At 48.6% G+C, this 16,250-nt stretch overlaps 1 long non-coding RNA gene across 1 annotated transcript in view; it reads right to left on the bottom strand.

Moving 5' to 3' along the window:
* Positions 1 to 16,250, bottom strand: part of LOC124513978 (uncharacterized) — a 42,407-nt gene that overhangs the window by 13,814 nt on the left and 12,343 nt on the right. The gene's annotated exons all lie outside the window — the stretch shown is intronic.

The raw sequence follows: 16,250 nt of genomic DNA, 5'->3' as shown, positions 1-16,250 counted from the left end.
AGAGAGAGAGAGGGAGAGAGAGAATCCCAAGCAGGCGGGGCGGGGGGGGGGAGGGGCTTGAACCTACGAACTGTGAGATCATGACCTGAGCCGAGATCAAGAGTCGGACGCTTAACCGACGGAGCCACCCAGGCGACCCCACAGGACCTCTTGAGACCCACCCAGCCAGGCTCTGAAGAACCATGGTGCTACTCTGGCAAAAACAGCACTGCCTCTACCCTGGGTAAGACATCAGCTCCCCTGATCTTTCTCTTCCATTTGGGATTGCCAGGCTGCCGGTATCTCCCCTCAAACAGCCCCTGCAAGCCCATCAAAGAGAACACCGGGCGGGGGAGACTTCAGCTGCGTGAGGCTTGCCCCTCCGTGGCCAGTTTCTCCCGTCCAGGGCGCTGACATGTCCTAGGTTGGACACCAGGAAGCACAGAAAAGTGTTCTATATGTTTTGCTTTGTCCTACTCAACTCTTCAGTAGAACGTGAGCCTCTAAGGACAGAGACCGGCTCGTAATCACATACTGGTGATGGATTAATTTTCTACTACAATCGTCAACAAGTATTTCTGAATCCTTACTTTGGATCTGGCACAGTGCCAGGTGCGAGAGCTACCACTGAGGGCAAGATTTAAAAAGGCTCTTCTCTCATGAGCTTACATTCCAGGCAGTGTTGTGTGACAACAAATACATAAGCAAATAAATAATTCTGATTTCTGATGAGTGGAGGGGCAAGACTGCCTTAGATAAGGTGGGCAGAGAGGGTCTCCATTAGGGACGAAAGTCTGAATTTGGGGGCGCCTGGTGGCTCAGCCGGTTAAGCATCCGACTTCGGTTCAGGTCATGATCTCACGGTTCGTGAGTTCAAGCCTAGCGTTGGGCTCTGTGTTGACTGTGTGAAGCCTGCTTGGGATTCTCTCTCGCGCTCTCCTTCTGTCCCTCCCTCCCTCGCCCCCCCCAAAAATTAATAAAATAAAATAAAACATTTTTTAAAAAGGTTTGAATTTTAACCCAAGCATGTTGAGAAGCCATCCGAGGTTGTGAATACTACACAGTGATATATCGGGTGTATACATCTGGAAGGATCACTCTGAGTGGTGAGTAGGGAGAACAGGCCATCGGGGAGACAGAAACATTTAGAAGGTGAGTAATCCAGATGAAAGTCGATGGTGGTGCAGACTGGGGTGGTTGAGAGAATGAGAGATGGTCACACTTGGGATGCGCCTCAAAGTCAAAATCCACAGGAACGGCCGACTGGCCACGGGAGGTGAGCGGAAGAGAATCAAGGGCAACAGCCAGATTCGGGCTCTCGAGCAACAGCGTGAGTGAGGCCAACCGCTACTGAGACGGGGAAGAGCGGGGAAAGGGAGGGACCGGAGCTCGCATTTTGTCATGCTGAGGTGCCAGCCTTTACGGGACGGGACACGGCAAATAGATAGTGAAGTGTACGCGAGTCTTGAGGTCAGAGGAGAGGGTCGGGTCTGGTGCTACTCCGTGCTAAGAGGACACGCCCAGAGGATACGAGAAATGTGTAAGACACAGTTGAGAAGCAAAAGTTCACGCGGAAGATCTAGTTGGTTACTCCTTGCATGTCCCCAGGAGAGCCTGGACTCAGGATGGACCCTGGGCCTCCCCTGGGAATATGGCCCTCAGAAGGTTCTTTATGTCGCTGATTGATGAGATTGTTTTCTATGTTCAGAGCAATGGGGCGCGTTGTACCAGCTCATCGGGACCTCTCAGAATTGTCTATCAAGATTCAAGATGTACCCGGTTTCGATGTTGGAATCCTGAGTTTTGTTCCGCAAAAGCCCTAGACCGAGGGGCTCGAGCGGGCTCTCCTGGGCAGAGACATGTCACAGGTGTCCCTGTGGTTTGCTTCTACTTGCTCCTGTGTCGTCCTGGATAGGGAAGGACTTGCTTAGGTTTTAGCCAGAGGGGAGAAAGGGACGGGGGGCACGAAGCAAACAGGATGACAGAGTTCAGTCAGCCTGAGGCTAGGGACCAAGCCTTTATTCATCTGTGTGTGCCGCAAAGAGGGCTGGGTAAGCGGGAGGTCCTCAATGCAAGTTTGCTGAACTTAGTGGAAGAGGTGGGACTGGCTGGATGGGCAGGATTTTGCATAAGCTTAGAGGAGAAGGAGGGCATGCCAGATGGAGAAAACAACTCGATGTAGGCCCCAAAGCAAGAACAGGCCGGGTTTGTTTGTGGAAAGCTGCCCTCCCAGTCTCCCTACTCCACAATGCCTGGCTCAGTCACCAAGCAGTGGGCATTTAATACAGTCTGCCACTTGCCGGGCATCCCTGTCCCAGCTTGCTGCCACGCCCTTCTCGGGCGCTCCCCTGCTTGTTTTCTGGGCAGCGCTACGGGCGAGAGGTGACGGCACGGCATACTCCTCCCGCACCCACCCGGTCACTTGCGAGGGCGCACGCTGAGGCCGAGCGGTCTAGCTCCGGACCTCACCGCGTCGTGGACGGTTGGCCGGCCTCGCCTGCCTGCGATTCCGTGATTAGGATTCCAGATGGGACTAGGCCAACTATTCATCCTCAATCCCTTACGTCGGTTCCAAAGGCAAAACTCCCAGCGCTTACGCTCGTCTAAACAGCCTTTCCTTAGTCCCAGGGCAGCCTCCAAGAGAAATCCATCAAGGAAAAGAGGAGACGCTCTCGGGGATGAACCAAAAGCTTTCTGTCTGTATGAGCAGGAACGAGAACGGGAGGTTTCGTGCCTGGGCCTCAGGGATCATCCGACGTAACCATCGCCCCCTCCCGCACCGGCAGGTGCCTGAGAGATTTGTGTCCGATCACGCGGCAGCCCGTGGCCGATGCAGGACCAGAACCGAGTTTTCCCGGTTCCCGGCCCGGTGCTCTACCACATTTTGGTGCCCTACTCGCTCCGACCGCCGGCAAGAATCGTCCCCAAAGAAGGTGGGTGCAGTACATTTCCCAGTGAGCAACCATCCCTCCGTGAAGCACGTGAAGGGCCGGGACAGGGAAGGGCGGCAAGAGGCCGAGCCAAGGCATTACAATTACCAGGGCTGAGCGAGACACGTTCCCGACTGCTTTATGGGCTCCGCAGCCGCACTGCACTTTTGCTTTGAGCCAAGTCGAGCGTGCTCTGTGTCGTGGGATGGGGGCTCAGGGAGAAGAGCGAACAAAACAGACCTTCCTGCTGGCAAAAGTGTGAGGCCGCACTACGAAATGACCAGCAAAGGCGGGGGCGGGGGGGGGGGGGTGGGGAGCCGGGGCGACCGCTGCTACAAGTGGCAGCCGCAGAAAGCCCTGGCCCAACCGGCGTCGCCTCCCACCCCGAGACCTGCCAGTTCACAGCAGCTGGTCAGAGAGTTCACGGCCATGCGAACGGGACAGGCTTGCCAGAGTGCCTTCTGCACCCCAGCCTCCGTGCCCTGCCCGGGTTTCTGACTCAGAGCGGGTGACGAATGGGCTGGGCCGGTTCATCAGCACGGGGAACCCAGGCACCGGCGAGCTGCCAGGGACTTCTTTTGGGATTGAAGTCACTTCCTGTATGGGACCCCCAAGCACTCGGCTGCACCCCCACACAGCTCAGGCTTCCTGGGGGGATCACAGGCGGGGTGAAGAAATGTGAGCAAAATCCGACAGGCAGCGGGCAGCGGAGGGAGCCCACATGGGGTCTGAAATGTGACACCTCTCCTTCCAAGCACCAAATCAGAGAAGCAATGAATTCAGCATGCAGATCACATTCCTCCCCAGTGTGCCGGCACCTCTCTCACAGAATGAGTGTTAGTTTCGGTCCCTCACATGGCTTTGAATCTTTACTAGGGGAAAAAAAAAAAAAAAGCATTATAATGCCATTACAGTAAATACCTCATAAGTCTGGTTTAGGTGAGGTATTGGCAGAGTTAGAAATAATTGGATTTGAGCAGATAAGGGAATCTTATCCTTCAAACATCCAAACTTTGAAACAGTATTTTTGATGACATGAAATATACGTGTATATACTGCAGGATTGATTCCCACATTTCTTAACTCACTCAAATCTTTCTCCAGCTAACTCAGGGGAATCAGAAGCAACATCCTTTATTATGCTCTACCTTTTTGTTTCTCTGTCTCTTTTCAGGATATTGGGCCTCCGGCAGGCGCTTCCCCCATCCGTTTGTCTGAGCTTGTTTCCCCCCACCACCCCTCACTCCAACATTGTAATCTGTATAGCTGGGAAACCAGATTACAAAGCTCTTTAGGGCTAGGTTGTGATTATAAACAGGGCCCTAGAGAAGGGCCCGGGGAATAAAATTTGAGGCTTGGGTGCTATCTTTGTGTGCTTAAGGGAGTTTGTAGCTATTTCCTCCTTCCAGAATCGGGGCAAATCACCAGAGAACAGAAGGTGCCAGAAGCCTGGCCTAGGGTTAAGTGCTGTGCTACTGAATATCTGCCTGGGATCAGGCCAGGCCTCAAAATTCCCTGTCCCCATACCAACTCCCTGGCTCAGACAGCTCTGAGTGACAGAAAATTGGGAAGAATAGCTAAGAATAAACACGAGGCCATGCCAGATTCTTCTTTCAGCAGATGAAGTGCTGACAAAGCAGGGGCAGCGCTAGCTTTGGGAAGTCTGCTCTGACCTCCGACAGAGGAGCGTCTCTGCCTTATTCCCAGAGCTGTGAAGCGCTGAGGACATTAAAAAGGTGATTTCTCGTGTTCAGGCAGATCTTTAGGGACACCCAATGACATTTTTTAAAAAATGCACTAATCGGGGCACCTGGGTGGTTCAGTCGGTTAAGCGTCCGACTTCGGTTTAGGTCATGATCTCCCAGTTCAGGAGTTCGAGGCCCGCGTCAGGCTCTGTGCTGACAGCTCAGAGCCTGGAGCCTGCTTTGGATTCTGGGTCTCCTCTCTGTCCCTCGCCTGCTTGTTCTCTTTCTCGCTCCCTCCCTCCCTCCCTCTCTTTCTCTCTCCCTTTCTCTCTGAAAAAATAAATGTTTTCAAAAATGCACTAATCAATTTTTAAGTGCACAGTACTCTATTGTTAACTAGCAGTATGTTATAAAGCAGGTATCTGGAACGTACTCATCTTATCTTGTATAACTGTAACCTTATACCCCTTGAACAACAACATGCCATATCCCTGTCCCCTCAACCCCTGGGAACCGCCACCCTACTGTCTACTTGTATAACTTTGACTATTTTAGGCACCTCCTATAAGGGGAATTGTGCAGTATTTGTCCTGTGACTGGCTTATTTCACATAGGATAACGTCTTCTAGGTCCATCCATGACTCACCAAATTATATATATTAGTTAGCTGCAGTTCTTTGTATGCCAATTGTACCTCAAGGAAGCTAGGAGGAGAATGATGAAGAAGCCATGGGTTCAACCTTCAAGCAAAAAAAAAAAAAAAAAAAAAAAAAAAAGTGATATGCACTTATCAGAAGCAAGCTGAACAACGTGAATTCTGAAGTTTCTTAACTGTAGCAAAACTTGAGATCTTTGAGGTCTTTCTTAAAAATCTTAGGAGAAAAGCAGCACATGCAAGTTACAATGTAACAGCAATAGCTATCATGTGTTCCTTTATTTTTATAAGTCAGAAACCACTTTCAGGGTCATTGCTTCATTTGACAAGCTTCAGAGAAAGCCATTCTCCCTCCCATCCTCAGCCATTACTTACTTTGGGAAGCAACCCTTGAAAACTTTCATTACTGACAGGTGCATATCGCCACTGTGTCCACAACCTCCACAGGCAAGAATTACCATGGGGTGTTGTGGGGGGAGCTGGGCCAGCCCACGAAGGCCCAGATATGCACAAGATAAAAAAGGGGGGGATTGCCTAGATGCTGGGGTTCCTGCCTTCTGGGGAATTCTAACCCCAGAGTTCTGCCTCCGCCAGACCATTAACCCCCACAGGATGTAGAGAAGTCTCCCGCAGCCTGTCCAGTATCATTGCTAGCCCAGGATGGAAGTAAAAATGCAGAATCCACAGATCGTCATTATTTTGGTTTGGACGTCGACCAACCAGCGGGATGATGATAATGGAAAAGTTATTTATCATCTCTGAACCCTGATTTGACATTTGTAAAACAGGGGTGGTAAAACTCACCCCTACCTAGTTTCCAGATATTTGGAGAGTTAAGCATCCAAATAAATGAAATATTACAATGCAATATTTTAGTTTTCAAGGTGAATTCCTTAGAAGTCCTTGGAATGATCACATAAGTCTGGGAGATCCTTTTTTTCTTTTTTTAAGTCTGAGAGATTGTATCATTGGGGCACCTGGGTGGCTCAGTCGGTTGTGTGAAATAAATTTAAATGGGAAACTCCAGCCCAAGTGACTGTTGCATGTGGATCTTAGAAACCCTTTAGCCAGAACGAGTTTGGCAGTGATTCTATAAGGGGATATGTGACTTACATTTAAGAACGGACTCTTTGGGTGAGTCTCCTCCAGATTCAAGAAAACAAGACCCACACAGAGTAGGGCAATGAAGCCAAAGAGGCAAAGCGAAAACGAATCATCATAACCTCTTTCAGATACAGCCCTTCCCAACCCCTGCACCTCCTTACATCTCTGCCCCTCCAACCCCTTCTTAACCAACCAGTCGGTCAGCCAACCAGCCACCGTGTGGACAGCTGACCTGTACCTGGTTTAGGGCCCACCTGTCAGAAAAGTGGAGCCTTGGTTCTGGCAGATCTACACTCCGTGGGTTGATCTACGCGGACTCCGGCCCCTCTTTTACTACGGGAGACACTAAAGGCAGTAAGAGCAGATGATATCCTTAATTTGCTCATGCCTGAGATTCGAAGGGAAAACAACGACAGAAGTGAATTGTTATAAGGGCTGGGCAACCATAGTCACCAAGTACACCAGGATTTACACACACACACACACACACACACACACACACACACACACACACACACAGAAACTCTAGTATACCCTAATGGTTATGGTTCAATTAAACACTGAGTCAGGTCAGGAACAGTCACCCACTTTCTACCTCTCAGGGTCTTGTGGGAATTTGGCCTTCACTTCTAGGGAGAAATCTGCAAATGGCTCCACGAAGTCATTGTCCTCCTGGGAGAAGGACCACCTTGGGTGGGGCGACCTTGGCTTTGGGAGGGGCGCAAGTTCCCTCTCTCAGTGATATGCAGGGACACTGAGGGAGTCTGCTGGCTCAATCTTGTCAGAGCATTCGCAGTCAGTTCATTTCTGCTGAATCAACCCTGGGGCATTAGGACCACCACAGGCACTGAGAGCTGCCCTGCCCGTGTGAGAACAACTTCACAAAGAACAATCCTCAGGCTTTCTTATCAAACACCGCCATGGATGGCTCCACTCAGAACCAGAACCTAGGACTCGTGATACAGGTATTTGGCCTGGAGACAACTCTTCGGTTCGCATACATCGTGACTCTTGGGGACAGAAGTAGAAGGGCGAATGTGTGTTTCACGGTCAGTAACAAGGGAGGGAAAGTACCGTAACTGACAAATGGGGGAGTACTGCCTGTCCTGTCTCCTCCCGTAGATGAAACAAGCACTCTCTATCTCACGAAAAAGGTGGTTTGGTGCTTGCAGTCCAGTCTGTTACAGAATTAGAAAATCAGCATCTCGCACACATTCCCTGAGAGTGGGATGGGGAGGCGATGGCCAGTTGGTCCCCAGGGAATGTAGCGAAGGCTGTCGGTAGCCGCCAAATATACCAGGTATGCCTCTCCATGCCCCAGTCTCTCTTGCAGGTAGGTTGGGGCAAGGGGATTAGTTCCGGCCACTGAAAGGTGTACGGAAGTGATACGTGTCCCTTGTGGGATGAGGCAGTTAAGGTAGGTGGGCTTCTGGCTGTCTTTTTTCTCTGCCATGGTGCCCTTGGAGGTCATGTGTTCCAGACGGCATTGCTGCATGATAGAAAAGGGCCAACCAGTCCACGTCAAACTTTATTCATGTGCTATTTGTTACTGCGTCAGAGTCTTGCCCATCCTGACTATTACAGGAGGCAAGGCAGCAGCCCATCCAGAAGACCGGAGACTTTAGTGCAAGAAACTAACCTGGCCACACTCACAAACTCTATGAGGATGACTGGGTTCCACATTTCCCGAGACTTTCTTCAACAAAATGCTATCTCTGAGGGAGCGTGGTTCGTCCCAAGATAGTAACTTCAAGGGTAAAGGCCGCCTCTCCCAAGACACATGTCTCCGAAATATCACAAACCATCCACAATTCATTCAAGAGCTCATGAAATCTCTTCCTAGGCGCCCATCACCTCCTGCTACTTCCCGTTTTAGGACCATCACTGGACACAGAGCTGGCTCTAAAGAGCCTCTGTATCAGAACTCCCTCATAAATTCGGGTTCCCATAAAACCAACATGAGAGAAAAGTAAAAAAGAAGACACAGCCAAATTTCTCTCTATCGAGATCTTCTCAATTCCTTGAGGGCCCTGGCTCAATCCACTTGTAAAGTTCAGAATAGAAAGAAAAGAAACTTCCCGCATTCACGGTTTCGAAAATGTCTAGATCTCAGTGAGCCAGCACGACCAGCATAGGACTGGAGGCACAACGCTTTAAAGCGCGAACCAAAAGAGCCAGCGACAAGGTTGGCTTGGTACTCTTCACAAAGAAGGGAAGACATCTGGACTATCTTTCGCCATAACCAGCAGAAAGCCCTACCTTTCAGAACATCTACTCGCTGAGATGACAGCGACCCCATATCTGACTGCTTATTGCAAATGACCAAACTATGGTCTTAAAAAGCATTTCTTTCAAAGGCAGGTCACATTACCAGTGCAAGTTTGCAAAGCCATACATAGGCATTTTATTTCCTTGAACTAGGACTTAATGAAAACTTTGATGTATCCAACCCCTGTTGAATGAAAAGGCCTGTCTGGTGGTCAGGAGCACGCAAACGCCACGGCCTGGGCATCGTCTAGGAGCCTGCCCCTCACTCTGAAGCTAGAATCTGGTTCCACTGGGAGGAGATGGCCAGAAAAGTCCCTACTCTCTGACCCAGAAGGCCTCTTCTGAGCATTGCCCAATGCTCTGTTATACAACATGCAAAATAAATAATCAACTTGAAAAGTCAGGCAGCCAAAGCTCTGCTCAAATAATAAGCCCTTTTACAAGCTTCTTATCACCTGCCAGAATCACCTCCAGAGGAACACCAGGAACTCGAAATTCTATTGTTCTCATTAACTACTTGGGGGAAACGGACAAACCTCAACGGCTCTAGTGGTTTTCTGAGAGGCAGAATCATAAAGGTTTTCATCCACCCGCCCCTGTCCTCGATCTCAGTAATTTAGTTATGGCTCCCATCCGACTGTCTCTGAGAGGTCTCCGTTACCAGTGCGAGCCAGAAAGGGGTCCTGGCCTTTTCAGAGAAAACATACCCCTCTTTACTTTCCCTCTCGCCTGACTGTTGGGGTGAGAAAGGGAAGAACATAACTGCCGACGTTTTCAGAAAATTCGTCGGGAGGGAGTGAAAGGGCGGGGCAGAGGCATCTCAGGTGCCCTCCTCTGCCTGTGAAAGCTCTCTCTGGCTTAACTAAAAAAAGGAAAGACAAGCTCCGCTCAAGGAAAACTTCAAAAATCATGTTTGGTGCACAACATGATGATACGATGAGGATACACTGTTGTTAACCCAGAATGGTCTCTCTGGGTTGGAAAACACAGGATGGGATCTCTCTTTTTTTTTTTTTTCTTTTTAAGTTTATTTCTTTATTTTGAGAGGGGGGAGGGGCAGAGAGAGGGAGAGAGAAAGAATTCCAAGCAGGCTCTGCACTCTCAGTGCGGAGCCCGACACAGGGCTCGAACTCACAAACTGTGAGATCGTGACCTGAGCCGAAACCAGGAACTGGATGCTCAACCGACTGAGCCACCCAGGCACCCGAGGATGGGATCTCTTGTGAAGGGGTCTTGTTAAGGGAATCTGGTAAGAAAAATCTGCAATAAAACTCATTTCTGATGGCCCATAAAAGGGATTTTCATATCTATTAGGACATGAATATTCCAGGACCCTCAGCCCACAGATGCAAAGCTCAGGATGTACCTTCTATATAAACCTTACTACCTTCCCTCTACCCCTCGCTGATCCCTCTTTCAAAATCGGCGTGTCTCTATACCTAGCCTCTACACACACTGCCTTGCCCGCACTTGTGTCCTTCGCTTGCTTACGGGTTTTCCGAGAGCAGGGACCAAGCGTTATTGATCTCTGCATCTCTACTGTCTAGCACGGTCCCTGAAAATCATAGGTGTTCGTTAAATCACTGAATTAACAATAAGATTAATAGTAAATATAGTTCATACTTGAGTGTTCAGTAACTCTGTTTAAATTGCCTGTATTTTTTTCTCATTTTCCAGCCGAGGAAGCTGAGGCACTGATAGGTTAAGAAGCTAACACGTGGCCAAGCAACCACATAAACTATGTGACGAGGCTCTGGAACGCTCTTCCTTCTTGGCCACTACATGGACTAGTACACGGGAATAAGTGAGATGCTAAAAGGGGCACACACATATGAAACCATTGAACATGAACTGAAATTCATCTGATTTCGAAGCCCGGCGTATTCCCACGAAAACTTACTAAACGCCTAGCATTCTGTGCCGAACCCGCTGGTGAGAATTAGTGGCACAAAGATAACGTATGGTCGTATTCCTCAAGAAGAGAGACAAATAACAAAAGCTTGCTGAGCATTTACTACGTGCACTGTTCTAGGTACTTCACGCGTATTCACTTCTTTTCTTTTACTTGTTTTTGAAAGAGAGAGAAAGCACGAGCAGGGGAGGGGCAGAGAGAGGGAGACAGAGGATCCAAAGCAGGCTGTCACTCGGGGCTCGAGCCCACGAGCCGTGAGATCATGACCTGAGCCGAAGTCGGACGCTTGACCGACTGAGCCTCCCAGGCGCCCCGCATTCGCTTCTTTAATCTTCACAAAACCTCAACAAGGGTAGCGCTATTATTACTAAATCGAGACAAAGTAGATGAGAGACTGAGGCCCAAGGAGGTTAAGCAACTTGCAAGCACCACCATTTGAACCCAAGCGGCCTAGCTCCAGAGCCCGCGCGCTTACCCACCACTCCTCTGCCGCCTGCCTCTTCCATTTACAACCATGCACGACTCCAATTCAATGAAATATGGGCGCCACGACACAGGAAAAGTTCTATGGAAATTCTGAGAAGGAAGTGATTCATTTTGCCTGGGGGTGGGGGGGGGGGCGCTCCAAGAAGGTTCTGCGGAACCAGGGACGCTTGAGCTGGGCCTTGAAGACATGAGACGAGGAAAGAAACGCGAATGCGAACAGCACATGGGAGACCAGTGAAACCTCTCTGTTTCCGAAGCCAACACGAACTAAAACACAAAGCTAAGCACGGAGCCCGGCTCTACCCCATCTTCTGGTGCCGAGGTGACTTCTCACCGAGGAACAGGGGAATAATGCGTGGAACCGTGGCCTGGATGCTTAAGTCTGTTTCCCCACTTGGTTAGAACTCTGCCCTGGGGTTTAGTCGTCCTCAAAGTATCGGTAGGAATCTCTTTTCCTCGTCCTTCCGTGCAATAGATCATGTTTCCGGAAGGGGACCCACAGGCTCACTTTAGTGTAACTGAAGCCAGACCCTCCAAGGTCGGCAAAGGAGGCTGGAATCACCACGTGGGCAACTTAGAACAGCCAGATCTCACGGCTCCAATTTTTTTGCCCCACACGTGGAGATATTCTCTCCTCTGTTAACCATGGGGGTTCTAAGTCCGGTTTCATTAAAGGCTTTCCAGGGGCTTCCTTAGAGTTTGTTCTACCCAAATCCGCTGGCAACTTCCATTCCCTCAGCCTCTAGCTTCTCTGAGGACTACTGGCTACTATGCCAAGAAATGCAGGTGAATGAGGACAAGTAAACCCCAACAACCAGTGGGCACTCTGGGGGCAAACGTCCAACCATTCTTCCCATTCTGAACACCTCTGCTAAATATCCCACACTCCGTACCATTTACTGCTCCCTTTCTCCACTCTTTTTTTTTTTTAATGTTTTTATTTATTTTTCAAGAGAGACATTGACAGAGTGTGAGCAGAGGAGGGGCAGAGAGAGAGAGAGAGGAAGACACAGAGTCTGAAGTAAGTCCAGGCTCTGAGCTGTCCGCACGGAGCCCGACGCGGGGCTGGAACTAGTGAACCGCGAGATCATGACCTGAGCCGAAGTCCGACGCTCAACCGACTGAGCCCCCCAGGCGCCCCATCTCCACTCTTCTTTACAGCAAAACTCTTTAACAGATGTGTCTACGTTCCCTGTGTACAATTTTTCTCCTCCCCGTCTCTCTTGAACCCACTCCACTCAAGCTTCTGTCCACCGAAATGGCTTTTGTCAAGGTCCTGGGCGATCTCTATGTTGCTAAAGTCGATCGAGAATTCTCAGCCCTCCTCTTGCGTGGCCGATCAGAAATACTTTTGACAGTTGATGGTTCCCTCTTCCCTGAAGCACCTTCTTCTCTTGATTTCCACGACACCGTTCTCTTCCGGTTTTCCTTCCACTGTACAGGCCACATCTTGTCAGTCGTCTTTGCTTGTCCTCATTGTCCCCCTAACCTCTAAATGTGGGAGTGTCCCAGGGCTGGGTCCTTGGTCCCCTTCTCTTAACTGCTCTCCTGGTCTTCTCGTGTCTCTTCATCATCCATCTCAGGGCTTTAAATACTATCTAGGGGCTTCTGGGTGGCTCATTCGGTTGAGCGTCCAACTCTTGAATTCAGCTCAGGTCATGATCCTAGGGTTATGGGATCGAGCCCCTGCTTGGGATTCTCTCTCCCTCCCTCTGCCCCTCTCCCCATTTGTATGCACTCTCCCTCTCTCTCTCTCTCTCTCTCTCTCTCTCTCTTGTATGAGTGCCAGGCTTGCATGTCCCACAGCTTACTCAGTATCTCCACTTAAATGTCTAACTGGCATCTCAAATTCAACATATCCAAAACGTAACTTCTGATATACCCCCAAGCCTGTTCGTCCCACAGTGTTGTTTTGAAAAAAAAAAAAAAAAAAAAAAAAACCAGTTCATCCATTTCTCCCACCCTGACCCCACGCCTCTGGCCACCACCAATCTGTTCTCTGTATCTGTGAGCTTAGTTTTTGTTTTGGGGGTTTTCCTTTTTTTAGATTCCATATATAAGTGACATCATATGGTATTTGTCTTATTTCATTTAGCATAATGCCCTCAAGGTCCATCCACGTTGTTGCCAACGGCAAGATTTTATTCTTTCCTACGGTTGGACGATATATGTTCATATTATATATACATACACACACAAATTTCTTTATCCATTCATCCACCGACGGGCACCACCATATCTTGGCTATTGTAAATACTGCTGAAATGAACACGGGGTGCGTTTGCCTTTTCAAGTTAGTGTTTTCGTGTTCTTTGGATAAATACCCAAAAGTGGACTTGCTGTGTTAATTTTTTGAGGGAATCTCCATACTGTTTTTCGTATCGGCCGCGCCAATCTGCATTCCCGCCAACCATGGACAAGGGTTCCCTTCTCCCCACATCCTCCCCTATACTTGTTATTTCTTGTGTTTTTAATGCTAGCCCTTCTGACAAGCGTGAGGTGACATCTCGTTGTGGTTTTGATCTGCACTTCCCCGATGACGAGTGACGTGGACCATCTTTACATATACCTGTGGGTCATCTGTATGTCCTCTGTGGAAACATGTCTATTCGGATCTAATGGCAGTTTTTATTTTTTTAAATTCTTTTTAAAAATATTTTTTGGAGAGAGAGAGCACACAAGTGGGGGGGGGCAGAGAGAGAGGAGACCGAGAGACCCCACCCCCCCAAGCAGGCTCTGTGTTGACACGGGGCTCAATCTCACAAACCGTGAGATCATGACCTGAGCCGAAATCAAGAGTCAGATGCTCAACCAATTGGGCTACCCAGGTACCCATGATGGCGATTTTTAATTAGATGGTTTGCTTTTTGCTACTGAGTTGTATGAGTTCTTTGTATATATTTGGGATATTAGTCCCTTATCAGATATGTGATTTGTACATATTTTCTCCCATGCAGTAGATTGCCTTTTCATTTTGTTAATGGTTTCCTTTGCTGTGCAGAAGCTTTTCCGTTTGATGAAGTCCCCCTTGTTTCTTTTTGCTTTCATCGCTCTTCGTCTGGGTGCCAGGTGAAAAAAAATCATCACCAAGACCTACGACAAGGAGCTACTACCTGTGTTTTCTTCCAGGAGTTTTAGGGTTTCAGGTCTCACATTCGTCTTTAACCCATTTTGAGTTCATTTGCGTGTCTGGTATAAGAGTGGCCAGGTTTCATTCTTTTGCATGTGGCTGTCCAGTTTTCCCAACACCATTTATTGAAGAGATACGCTTTTCCCATTGGATATCCTTGCCTCCTTTGCCGTATATTAATTGAACATACATGTGTGGGTTTTCATCTGGGCTCTTGACCCTGCTCCACTGATCTATATGTCTGTTTTTATGCCAGTACCATACCGTTTCAATTACTACAGCTTTGTAGTATAGTAATATAGCAATCGGGGGGCACGAGGTCTCCAGTTTTGTTCTTCCTTCTCAAGATTGCTTCGGCTATATGGGTTTTGTTTTTTTTTTTTTTTTGCAATTCCATACAAATTTTAGGATTATTTGTCCTAGTTCTTTGAAAAATGCCATTGGAATTCTGATAGGGATTAGACTGACCCTCTAGATTGCTTTGAGTGGTATAGACATTTTAAAAATGTTCATTCTCCCAATACATGAGCATGGAATACCTTTCCATTTGCTTGTGTCTTCAATTTCTTTCAAAATACAAATTCTCTTTGAAAAATTTTTTAACATGTACTTATTTTTTTTTTTCAACGTTTATTTATTTTTGGGACAGAGAGAGACAGAGCACGAACGGGGGAAGGGGCAGAGAGAGAGGGAGACACAGAATCGGAAACAGGCTCCAGGCTCTGAGCCATCAGCCCAGAGCCTGATGCGGGGCTCAAACTCACGGACCGCGAGATCGTGACCTGGCTGAAGTCGGACGCTTAACCGACTGCGCCACCCAGGCGCCCCTACGTGTACTTATTTTTTAGAGAAAGAGTGAAACAGGCAAAGCATGAGCGGGGAAGGGGCAGAGAGAGAGAGAGACGGACGCACAGAATGTGAGGTCGGCGCCAGGCTCCGAGCGGTCAGCACAGAGCCCGACGCGGGGCTCGAACCCACGAGCTGCGAGATCATGACCTGAGCCGAAGACGGCCGCTCAACCGGCTGAGCCCCCCAGGCGCCCCTCAAAATCTAACTTCTGATATACTTCCAGCCTTGTTCTTGGTAGGTTAGACTTTGAGGGGCGCCTTGGGAGCAGCTCGAACAAAACTGCTGTGTTACACAACTCCAGAGGGCGCCAGCCACATTTCATTCAGTGCCATTGATGTTATGCAACGTGGTGACCCTGTTTCCCTCGAGTCCTCTTTCTCCAGCATCCTACACCTAATCTCTTAGCAGGTTCGGTTGGCTCTACCTGCAAAATATATCCAAGAAAACAACAACTTCTCTCCAGTTCCACTGCCAGCAGCCTGACCCAAGCTCGTCCCCTGATAACTTATTATCCAAAAAAAAAAAAAAAAAAAAAAAAAAAACCACCACAAACCAACCAACCAACCACGAGAGCAATCCTTTTTAAATGCGTCAAACCACACCACTCCTCTCCTCAGAATTCCCCAATGCTTCCTATCTCGCTCAAAGACAAAGTCAAAATTCTTACAATGGCCAATAAGACCATGAATTGCTTTTTTTTTTTTCCTCTTTGGCATTTATCTATCTCTATCTATCCTGTGTATTGTATGTATTCATCTCATTTATTGTCTATTGCCCCCAGATGAACATAAGCTTCATGGGTCAGGAACTCGGTCTGTTTTGTTCGCCGATGAAGCCTCAGTATCTACAATAATACCTGACGCAAAATGCACACTCAGTACATATTTGTAGATGAAATAAATGAAGTGGGTTAGGAAGGGGGAAATCTCTACGCACAGGCCAGCATCCTACCAAAACACAATATAACAAGTGAAATGCTATTTGAGTAGCCAGCTAGGGCTAGGGCTGGGACCAAGTCAAATCCCAAGAGATGCTCAGTTCCTATTTCCTACTGTTTTGTGTTTCCACTGTTTTGCTATTTTACCTGATGAAGTCTCCTTTCCTCTGCTTCCTAAAGAAAAAGCAATTCGCCTATAGGTGGGAAGGAGCGCCCCCTGGTGGAAGCCAGCCTACAAAGCAATGGAAAAGAAAATCCTAGAGCAACAGTCTCTTAAGTTATAAAGGAGGGTCACTGGGGACAAAAGGACTCCAA

Source organism: Lynx rufus, unplaced genomic scaffold, assembly GCF_022079265.1.
Source record: "Lynx rufus isolate CCGP_SWC_20201006 ecotype Redwood Valley unplaced genomic scaffold, mLynRuf1.p SCAF_19, whole genome shotgun sequence".
NCBI lineage: Eukaryota > Metazoa > Chordata > Mammalia > Carnivora > Felidae > Lynx > Lynx rufus.
The sequence above is the reverse complement of the archived record's forward strand: the minus strand, read 5'-3'. Positions and strand labels throughout refer to the sequence as shown.